The following is a 9,505-nucleotide window of genomic DNA, read 5'->3' as shown; positions in this document are numbered from 1 at the left end:
TTAGGGTTTAGGATTTAGGGTTTAGAGTTATTTAAGATTTAGGGTCTAGGGTTAGGGTTTTGGGTTTTAGGTTTTAGCAAATATATTTTGTTAGCAAAAAGGTTTACGATTTAGGGTTTAGGGTTTCAAGTTTTAAGGTTTTAGGGTTTTTAGGAGTTATGGTTTAGTGTTTAGGATTTTGGGGTTTAGGTTTTAGGATTTAGTGTTAGAGTTAGTGTTAGGTTTAGGGTTTAGGGTTTATGGTTAGGGTTAGTGTTTAGATTTAAATGTTTAAGTTTTAGGGTTTAGGGTTAAGAATTTTCTTAGGGTTTACGTTTTAGGGTTTTGGGTTTGGGTTAAGGATTTTTGTAGGGTTTACGTTTTAGGTTTTAGGTTAGTGTTTATTGTTTCAAGGCTTAGTGTTTAGGGTTTAGGAGCTATGATGGTTTAGGTTTAGTTAACATGGGGTATTAAAGTATTTTTAGAGTGCTAAATAGTAAATTTAAAAACATACATCAAAACTAAAAATACATAGAAAAACCAAAAACCCATAATGTGCAAAGAAAAAAGACTTAAAAGAGCACTTCAAAAACACTAAAAATGCAATAAACACAACTCAAAGTAATTTAAAATACTTAAACTGAGAGAAATTAGCAATAGAAAAAAAAAAGCAAAAAAAAAACAAAAACAAAAAGAATCCAAAAATAAAGGAAATTGAGAGAAAATAATAAGAAACTAAAAATTGTAACAAAGAAATATTAAAATCAGTTTAATAGAAAAGGCACTACTACAAAGTACATGACAATAGGCATACTTATTGCTCCAGACTCAAAAAATGTCAACTTTACGCCTAAAATAATTAATTTATATATGTGTCTGTACTAATTAAAGATGCATCTTTGCTAAATCTTATTGGCTTAACTTTTTTTTTAAATTATTTATTATAATTTAATTATAGGAATGTACTACAATTTATTTTTTATTTTTTGAAATCAGGGATGTACTACAATTATGATATCATAAATTTCTATAAATTTGTTGCTATAGATACAACCAAAGTTATTTTTCAACAAATTAGTACATAATTAACACGTTTGGACAAAAATAAACTTAAAATCACTCTAACAGTCAAATGTTTATTGATAAAGCGTACCTTTTGAGTTATTTCTTCGATTTCTTTTTGTTTTTTTTTTTTTTTTTCGCATCACACTGATGAATTGTATGGATTGAATACCTTGGCATTGATTGCAATAGCAGCTACAAAGAAAACAACTCTTGAGACTTTAAGAAGGAAAAACTCCATAAATATTATATGCAAGCACACAGATGGAAAATGAAAAAGATCAAAAGACCTTAATAATTGGGTAGAAGATAGGGAAAACAAAATGACGAGCAAGCTAACTATTAGCGAAAACCTTGCACTGATGCTCAATCCATACCATTAACAAATAGACCGGATAATATGCACCAAACAAGGGTGAAATATGCAATATATGCATATGCATATAAGTGGCACATAAAGAATAATAGATTTCATTTCAAAAAAAAAAAAAATTTTTTTTTTTTTTTTGAAATGAAAATCTATTATTCTTTATGTGCCACTTATATGCATTGCATATATGCATTGCATATTTCACCCTTGTTTGGTGGCATATTATTCCCGGTCTATTTGTTAATGGTATGGATTGAGCATCAGTGCAAGGTTTTCGCTAATAGTTAGCTTGCTCGTCATTTTTGTTTTCCCTATCTTCTACCCAATTATTAAGGTCTTTTGATCTTTTTCATTTTCCATCTGTGTGCTTGCATATAATATTTATGGAGTTTTTCCTTCTTAAAGTCTCAAGAGTTGTTTTCTTTGTAGCTGCTATTGCAATCAATGCCAAGGTATTCAATCCATACAATTCATCAGTGTGATGCGAAAAAAAAAAAAANTTTTTTTTTTTTTTTTGAAATGAAAATCTATTATTCTTTATGTGCCACTTATATGCATTGCATATATGCATTGCATATTTCACCCTTGTTTGGTGGCATATTATTCCCGGTCTATTTGTTAATGGTATGGATTGAGCATCAGTGCAAGGTTTTCGCTAATAGTTAGCTTGCTCGTCATTTTTGTTTTCCCTATCTTCTACCCAATTATTAAGGTCTTTTGATCTTTTTCATTTTCCATCTGTGTGCTTGCATATAATATTTATGGAGTTTTTCCTTCTTAAAGTCTCAAGAGTTGTTTTCTTTGTAGCTGCTATTGCAATCAATGCCAAGGTATTCAATCCATACAATTCATCAGTGTGATGCGAAAAAAAAAAAAACAAAAAACAAAAAGAAATCGAAGAAATAACTCAAAAGGTACGCTTTATCAATAAACATTTGACTGTTAGAGTGATTTTAAGTTTATTTTTGTCCAAACGTGTTAATTATGTACTAATTTGTTGAAAAATAACTTTGGTTGTATCTATAGCAACAAATTTATAGAAATTTATGATATCATAATTGTAGTACATCCCTGATTTCAAAAAATAAAAAATAAAATTGTAGTACATTCCTATAATTAAATTATAATAAATAATTTAAAAAAAAAAGTTAAGCCAATAAGATTTAGCAAAGATGCATCTTTAATTAGTACAGACACATATATCAAAATTAATTATTTTAGGCGTAAAGTTGACATTTTTTGAGTCTGGAGCAATAAGTATGCCTATTGTCATGTACTTTGTAGTAGTGCCTTTTCTATTAAACTGATTTTAATATTTCTTTGTTACAATTTTTAGTTTCTTATTATTTTCTCTCAATTTCCTTTTATTTTTGGATTCTTTTTGTTTTTGTTTTTTTTTTGCTTTTTTTTTTCTATTGCTAATTTCTCTCAGTTTAAGTATTTTAAATTACTTTGAGTTGTGTTTATTTGCATTTTTAGTGTTTTTGAAGTGCTCTTTTAAGTCTTTTTTCTTGCACATTATGGGTTTTTGGTGTTTTTTCTATGTATTTTTAGTTTTGATGTATGTTTTTAAAGTTTACTATTTAGCACTCTAAAAATACTTTAATACCCCATGTTAACTAAACCCTAAACCATCATAGCTCCTAAACCCTAAACACTAAGCCTTGAAACAATAAACACTAACCCTAAAACCTAAAACGTAAACCCTACAAAAATCCTTAACCCCAAACCCAAAACCCTAAAACGTAAACCCTAAGAAAATTCTTAACCCTAAACCCTAAAACTTAAACATTAAATCCTAAACACTAACCCTAACCATAAACCCTAAACCCTAAACCTAACACTAACTCTAACACTAAATCCTAAAACCTAAACCCCAAAATCCTAAACACTAAACCATAACTCCTAAAACCCTAAAACCTTAAAACTTGAAACCCTAAACCCTAAATCGTAAACCTTTTTGCTAACAAAATATATATTTGCTAAAACCTAAAACCCCAAAACCCTAACCCTAGACCCTAAATCTTAAACCCTAAACTCTAAACCCTAAATCCTAAAATTTAAACCCTAAACACTAAACTCTAAACCCGAAGCCCCTGAAACCCTAAACCCTAAATCTTAAATCGTAACCCTAAAATACTAAACCCTGAAACCTTAAATTCTAAAACTTAAACCTTGAACCCAAAACCCTAAGCTCCCCTAAAACACTAATCACTAACCCTAAAATGTATACCCTAAACCCAAAAACCCTAAACCCTAAACCCTAAATCCTAAAACGTTTAACGCTAAACCCTAACCGTAAACCTAAAACCCTAACCTTAAAACCCTAAACCCTAAAATTAAAACTAACCCAGAACCCAAAACCCTAAACCCTAATACCTAAATCCTAAACCCTAAACCCTAAAACGCTAAATTTTTAAACCCTAAATCCTAAAACTTAAACCCTAAACCCTAAATCCTAAAACGTTTAACACTAAACCGTAACCCTAACCCTAAACCTAAACCTAAAATCGTAACCCTACCCTTAAATCCCTAAACCATAAAATTAATACTAACCCTAACCTTAAACCCTAAACTTTAATACCTAAATCCTAAACCCCAAAACTCAAAAAATAAAATAAAATAATAATAATAACAATAATAATAATTATAATAATAACTTAGTTGAAAAAATAGTTATGAACATATACTTTATTGTAATAGAGTTTACTAAACTCTGAAACCTTAAATTCTAAAACTTAAACCTTGAACCCTAAACCATAAGCTCCCCTAAAACACTAATCACTAACCCTAAAATGTATACCCTAAACCATAAACCTTAAACCTAAACCCAAAAACCCTAAACCCTAAAACTTAAACCCTAAACCCTTAATCCTAAAATGTTTAACGCTAAACCCTAACCATAAACCTAAAATCCTAACCTTAAAACCCTAAACCCTAAAATTAAACCTACCCTAAACCATAAAACGCTAAACTTTTAAACCCTAAATCCTAAAATTTAACCCTAAGCCTTAGCCCTAAACCCTAAATCCTAAAACGTTTAACACTAAACCCTAACAACCCTAAACCTAAAATCGTAACCCTAACCTTAAATCCCTAAACCATAAAATTAATACTAACCCTAACCTTAAAACCCTAAACTCTAATACCTAAATCCTAAACCCCAAAACTCAAATAATAATAATAATAATAATAATAATAATAACAATAGTTAAAATAATAATAATAACTTAGTTCACCCTAAAACTCTAAACCCTAAACCCTAAATCCCAAAACCCTAAAATGCTAAATTTTAAAACCCTAAACCCTAAAAACCTTAACACTAACCTTAAACCCTAAAATGCTAAACCTTAAAACCCTAAAACCCTAAAACACTAAACACTAACCCTAAAACCCCCAACACTATTAAACCCTAAACATTAAACCCTAAACCCTAAACCCCTAACCCTAACCCTAACCCTAAATCGTAAACCCTTAACGCTAAACCCTAAAACCCTAAACCCCTCACTCTAAAACTTTCAACTTGGCAAATATGGAAGGGATCCACTTAACGAGTTTACTGGTTCTCACAACAATTCGTAGGATTAAGTAGATCTCCACCATCCCGTGAGGAGGTAGAATGTGTATAAATACCCTTCATGGGGGCTCATTTGGAAATCATCTAAGAGAGGAATCCAGTAGTGGATGTAATACAAGTTCCCTATAAAGCTCGAGTGTTTCCTTTAGCTTCTTGCCCAACTTATTTCCGTACCCATCGACACATAGCACCATTTTCGTGGCACGAACGAGGCTAGCTTAGCTATTTGAGGGGAAATATAGCTAAGACCGCACGAGATGTCGTTAGGGGAAAATGAGTCTGTGACAGTTGGTATCACAGCCAAGTTCGAGCCAAAATCCTACACCCCAAAATCCTAAACACTAAACCCTAACTCCTAAAACCCTAAAACCTTAAAACTTGAAACCCTAAACCCTATAACCCTAAACCCTAAACCCTAAACCCTAAACCCTAAATCGTAAACCTTAAAATGCTAAAAAATATATATAGCTAAAACCTAAAACCCCAAACCCTAACCCTAAACCCTAAATATTAAACCCTAAACTCTAAACCTTAAACCCTAAACTCTAAACCCGAAGCCCCTGAAACCCCCCTAAATCTTAAATCGTAACCCTAAAATACTAAACCCTGAAACCTTAAATTCTAAAACTTATACCTTGAACCCTAAACCCTAAGCTCCCCTAAAACACTAATCACTAACCCTAAAATGTATACCCCTAAACCATAAACCTTAAACCTAAACCCAAAAACCCTAAACCCTAAAACTTAAACCCTAAACCCTAAATCCTAAAACGTTTAACGCTAAGCCCTAACCATAAACTATCCTAACCTTAAAACCCTAAACCCTAAACCCTAAAATGCTAAACTTTTAAACCCTAAACCCTAAATCTTAAATCGTAACCCTAAAATACTAAACCCTGAAACCTTAAATTCTAAAACTTATACCTTGAACCCTAAACCCTAAGCTCCCCTAAAACACTAATCACTAACCCTAAAATGTATACCCCTAAACCATAAACCTTAAACCTAAACCCAAAAACCCTAAACCCTAAAACTTAAACCCTAAACCCTAAATCCTAAAACGTTTAACGCTAAGCCCTAACCATAAACTATCCTAACCTTAAAACCCTAAACCCTAAACCCTAAAATGCTAAACTTTTAAACCCTAAACCCTAAATCTTAAATCGTAACCCTAAAATACTAAACCCTGAAACCTTAAATTCTAAAACTTATACCTTGAACCCTAAACCCTAAGCTCCCCTAAAACACTAATCACTAACCCTAAAATGTATACCCCTAAACCATAAACCTTAAACCTAAACCCAAAAACCCTAAACCCTAAAACTTAAACCCTAAACCCTAAATCCTAAAACGTTTAACGCTAAGCCCTAACCATAAACTATCCTAACCTTAAAACCCTAAACCCTAAACCCTAAAATGCTAAACTTTTAAACCCTAAACCCTAAATCTTAAATCGTAACCCTAAAATACTAAACCCTGAAACCTTAAATTCTAAAACTTATACCTTGAACCCTAAACCCTAAGCTCCCCTAAAACACTAATCACTAACCCTAAAATGTATACCCCTAAACCATAAACCTTAAACCTAAACCCAAAAACCCTAAACCCTAAAACTTAAACCCTAAACCCTAAATCCTAAAACGTTTAACGCTAAGCCCTAACCATAAACTATCCTAACCTTAAAACCCTAAACCCTAAAATTAAAACTAACCCTAAACCCTAAACCCTAAAACGCTAAACTTTTAAACCCTAAATCCTAAAATTTAATCCCTAAGCCTTAGCCCTAAACCCTAAACCCTAAAATGTTTAACACTAAACCCTAACCCTAACCATAAACCTAAAATCGTAACCCTAACCTTAAATCCCTAAACCATAAAATTAATACTAACCCTAACCTTAAAACGCTAAACTCTAATACCTAAATCCTAAACCCCAAAACTCAAAAATAATAATAATAATAATAATAATAATAATAATAATAATATAATAATAATAATAACTTAGTTCACCCTAAAACTCTAAACCCTAAACCCTAAATCCTAAACCCTAAACCCTAAATCCCAAAACCCTAAAATGCTAAATTTTAAAACCCTAAACCCTAAGCCCTAAACCCTAAAAACCTTAACACTAACCTTAAACCCTAAAATGCTAAACCCTAAAATGCTAAACCTTAAAACCCTAAACCTTAAAACCCTAAAACACTAAACACTAACCCTAAAACCCCCAACACTATTAAACCCTAAACCTTAAACCCTAAACCCCTAACCCTAAACCCTAAACCCCTAACCCTAACATAACCCTAAATCCTAAAACCCTTAACGCTAAACCCTAAAACCCTAAACCCCTCACTCCAAAACTTTCAGCTTCGCAAATATGGAAGGGATCCACTTAACGAGTTTACTGGTTCTCACAACAATTCGTAGGATTAAGTAGATCTCCACCATCCATTGAGGAGGTGGAATGTGTATAAATACCCCTCATGGGGGCTCATTTGTAAACCATCCAAGAGAGGAATCAAATAGTGGATGTAATACAAGTTTCCAATAAAGCTCGAGTGTTTCCTTTAGCTTCTTGCCCAACTTATTTCCGTAGCCATCTCATCGTCTACATAGCACCATTTTTGTGGCATGAACGAGGCTAGCTTAGCTATTTGGGGGGAAATATAGCTATGGCCGCACGAGATGTCGTTAGGGAAAAATGAGTCTGTGACAGTTGGTATCAGAGCCAAATTCGAGCCAAAATCCTAAACCCCAAAATCCTAAACACTAAACCCTAACTCCTAAAACCCTAAAACCTTAAGACTTGAAACCCTAAACCCTATAACCCTAAATCGTAAACCTTAAAATGCTAAAAAAATATATATTTGCTAAAACCTAAAACCCCAAACCCTAACCCTAAACCCTAAATCTTAAACCCTAAACTCTAAACCCTAAAATTTAAACCCAAAACCCTAAACTCTAAACCCGAAGCCCCTGAAACCCTAAACCCTAAATCTTAAATCGTAACCCTAAAATACTAAACCCTGAAACCTTAAATTCTAAAACTTAAACACTAAGCTCCCCTAAAACACTAATCACAAACCCTAAAATGTATACCCTAAACCATAAATCTTAAACCTAAACCCTAAATCCTAAAATTTAACCCCTAAGCCTTAGCCCTAAACCCTAAAACCTAAAACATAAACCCTAAACCCTAAATCCTAAAACGTTTAACACTAAACCCTAACCCTAAACCTAAACCTAAAATCGTAACCCTAACCTTAAATCCCTAAAGCATAAAATTAATACTAACCCTAACCTTAAAACCCTAAACTCTAATACCTAAATCCTAAACCCCAAAACTCAAAAAAAAAATGAATAAAGATCATGGTTCTTTAAAAAAGAAAAAAAAAGAAAAAAAAAACTCAAAAAAAAAAAATAATAATAATAACTTAGTTCACCCTAAACCCTAAATCCCAAAACCCTAACCCTACCCTAAACCCTAAAATGCTAAATTTTAAAACCCTAAACCTTAACACTAACCTTAAACCCTAAAATGCTAAACCTTAAAACCCTAAACCCTAAAATATAATCCCAAAACCCTTAAACCCCCAACACTATTAAACCCTAAAACCCTAAACCTTAAACCCTTAACCCTAAACCCCTAAAACACCACATTCTAATCCCTTAGGGCCGGAACGAGATCCGATCTCGCTAGCTACTTGACAGGAGAGCTGACCTTTGACCGAGCCTACGGTTGGTCAAAGTGAGCTCGCGCACAGAATGCCCAAAAACACACCAAAAAAAAAAAAACACACACNAATGCCCAAAAACACACCAAAAAAAAAAAAACACACACACACACACACACAAAAACACAAAAAAAAAAGAATAAAAAATCATGGCAGAGGCCTGACCTCGGCCAACAATTGGGCTAGGCTCACCTTGGCCAAAAATTGACCAAGGTTGACCTCGGCCAAAACTTGGCCGAGGCCTGAAAAACACTCTCCCGTCAGGTAGCTAGCGAGATCGGATCTCGTGCCGACCCTAAGAGAATAGAGTGTGGTGTTTTCGTAGCAAAGCGTTAAGCTTTACCTAGAAAACACCATCCCGTCAAGTAGCTAGCAAGATCGGATCTCGTGCCGACCCTAAGGGAATAAAGTTTTATTTTATTTTATTTTCACAGAATTTGAGAGGTGACGCCACTTGAGGAGGTCACGCTTCTTGAGGAGGTGACGCCGCTTGAGGAGGTGACGCCGCTTGAGGACGTAACGCCACTTGAGGAGGTGATGCAGCTTGAGGAGGCGACGCCACTTGATGAGCAGGATATCACTAGATAAAGATGAGGCAAACGCCGCTGATGAAGAGGCGGACGCGCTGCCTTGGAAGGTACCGGGGTAGCCTTCTTTTGTAATATGTAGAGCTTTGCCTGAGATTTGGCCTCATCTCTCAATTTGGAGGAGGCAGTGGCGGTGGTGGGGCCTGGCCTTGCATTCCTGCTACTAGTTGGGCCATCGTCGCCGCCGCCTGTTGAATGAC

The 9,505-nt window shown here is 33.8% G+C and overlaps 1 long non-coding RNA gene across 2 annotated transcripts in view; it reads left to right on the top strand.

Annotated features, from left to right (window-relative positions):
* The window catches only part of LOC116021484, an 11,462-nt gene extending 9,045 nt beyond the window's left edge, over positions 1–2,417 (top strand). Inside the window, exon 6 of one of the 2 annotated variants that reach the window (XR_004099017.1) lies at positions 2,219–2,417. This is a non-coding gene — a long non-coding RNA (uncharacterized LOC116021484). The remainder of the gene's footprint in view (positions 1–2,218) is intronic. The other variant, XR_004099015.1, reaches the window with a different exon arrangement.
* Positions 2,418–9,505: the final 7,088 nt, after the last annotated feature.

This window comes from Ipomoea triloba, chromosome 1 (assembly GCF_003576645.1).
Source record: "Ipomoea triloba cultivar NCNSP0323 chromosome 1, ASM357664v1".
In the NCBI taxonomy this organism is placed as follows: domain Eukaryota; kingdom Viridiplantae; phylum Streptophyta; class Magnoliopsida; order Solanales; family Convolvulaceae; genus Ipomoea; species Ipomoea triloba.
The sequence above is the reverse complement of the archived record's forward strand: the minus strand, read 5'-3'. Positions and strand labels throughout refer to the sequence as shown.